Raw genomic sequence first — 2,396 nt, forward strand, 5'->3', positions numbered from 1 at the left:
CTTTGCTCTTTGTTCTTTGTTCTGAGGGAAGAGTTAATTGAGGTGTATAAAATTGTGTGGGATAATGATAGAGAGGCAGAGACATCAATAACTGGGGGCATAGATTTAATGTAATTGATAGTCAGATAAAAAGGGAATTGGGGAGAAATGTTTTCACCCAGAGGGTGTTGGGAGTCTGGAACTGGCTGCCTGAAGGGCCAGTCAAGGCAGAAACCCTCATCACATTCAAAAAAGAAACTGAAGTCAGGTATTCAATACTTGTAATAAGAGTGTAACCATTAAAATCTCACTGTTACTTAAATAGGCATTCAGCATTAGACAATTCATCAGGAACACAGGAGCTGAGAACATGCAATGGGCGTCTGTTGGCAAAGTATACAGACAAGATAATGTCCTGTCTGGAACATTGGCATCCATCTGACAATGTGGGCAATTTGCCAGCTATCTCCTGTTCACAAATAGCAGGTCAAATCCAATCCAACCAATTACTGACCCATCAGTCTACTCTCAATCATCAGCAAAGTGATGGAAAGTATTCCTGACAGTGCTATCAAGCAGCACTTACTCAGCAATGGCCCATTCACGGATGCTCAGGTTGGTTCTACCAGGGCGAATTCAACCCCTGACCTCTGGCTAAAAGATCTGAACTCCAGAGGTAAGGTGAGAGTGACAGCCCTGAACATCAAGGCCGCATTTGACTGAGTGTGGCATCAAACAGCCATAGCAAAACTGGAGTCAATAGGAATTGGGGGGAAATTCTCCGCTGTTTGGAGTCATACCGAGCACAAAAGCAGATGCTTGTGGTTTTTTTGGAGGCCCATCATCTCAGTCCCAGGATATTGCTGTGGTAGTCATCAAGGGAGAGTCCTGCACCTCACCATCTTCAGCTGCTTCATCAACGACCTTCCCTCTATTATAAGGTTGGAAGTCGGATGTTCACTGATGTTTATGCAATGTTCAGCACCATTTGCTGCTTCCTGAGATAATGGAGCAGTCTATGCCAGCAGGCAGCAAAGCAAGTGACATTCTTTTTAGATCATTTTACTATTTTATGTACAGCTGTACTTTAAATCCTTGATGGATACAGTATCATACAAATCCTGTGCCCAATGACCTTAGTGGGTAGGTTCTGTTGAACTTGGCATGCACCATGCCTCTGTTTCCACGATCACGGGTCACTGTACCCCAAATGACTCGACTATTGTTTGGTTTACCACCAGGAGTGACAGTGTTGTTTTTTGCTTTATAGACGTAAGCACATCTCTTGCCCAGGTAAAATTATGTTCCATCATGGCAATGAACACCCTCAATCTTCAGGACAGCAGTGTGCTCTCTTTGGTTTCAAAGGCCTCATTTATAGACAGTAGACACAGCTCTGCACCATAATCTTCCAGGCATTGCGAGAACACTTGGGGCAGCTGGATTGCCCACCCAGGTCACTGAAGTGTCTGGCGATGATCATCTCCAACAAGAGAAAATCTAACCAATTCCCTTGATATTCAATGGCATTACCATCACGGAATCCTCCTCTACTAATATGCTGAGGGATCTCGTTGACCAGTTTTAATATTAAAGGCATGAACAGCACTGGAATATATATGTTAACTCTCTTGATAATCTTGATAAGCATTAAAAATCCATATTCAATCTATATAGAAAAGTCTTGAATCTAGAATGCGCCATTATCTTAGTTTTGGAGATATTGATCTCAATGAACAAACAAAGAACAAAGAACAAAGAACAATACAGCACAGGAACAGGCCCTTCGGCCCTCCAAGCCCGCGCCGCTCCCCGGTCCAGAATTGAATCCTGAATCCAGGATCCCCGCCCAATTTTCCAGCCTATCTACATACCAATATCCTATCCACCGAGCTGTCCCCCACAGCTACGATGCTTTGTTCATTACAACCTATTAACTCACCCCCACCCCCCCATTCCAGACCATGTGATCTCCAGGGAGAGGCGAAAACCCAGAGTGAAAAACCCCAGGGCCAATATGGGGAAAAAAAAATCTGGGAAATTCCTCTCCGACCCCCTGAGGCGATCGAAACGAGTCCAGGAGATCACAATGGCCCTGATCGGAAAATGCTTCCCAACCCTAGTCATTTCCACTTCCACGAGAAACAAGGAACAATTAGCCCGCGCCGCTCCCTGGTCCAAACTAGACCACTCTTTTGTATCCCTTCCTTCCCACTCCGTTCATATAGCTGTCTAGATAAGTCTTAAACGTTCCCAGTGTGTCCGCCTCCACCACCTTGCCCGGCAACACATTCCAGGCCCCCACGACCCTCTGTGTGAAATATGTCCTTCTGATATCTGTGTTAAACCTCCCCCCCTTCACCTTGAACCTATGACCCCTCGTGAACGTCACCACCGACCCGGGGAAAAGCTTCCCA

General features: G+C 45.5%; 1 pseudogene; it reads right to left on the minus strand.

The window, feature by feature from the left end:
- Positions 1-1,066: 1,066 nt before the first annotated feature.
- On the minus strand, positions 1,067-1,398 carry LOC144496090 (large ribosomal subunit protein eL33 pseudogene; annotated as a pseudogene).
- Between the last annotated feature and the right edge of the window lie 998 nt (positions 1,399-2,396).

This window comes from Mustelus asterias, chromosome 7 (assembly GCF_964213995.1).
Source record: "Mustelus asterias chromosome 7, sMusAst1.hap1.1, whole genome shotgun sequence".
NCBI lineage: Eukaryota > Metazoa > Chordata > Chondrichthyes > Carcharhiniformes > Triakidae > Mustelus > Mustelus asterias.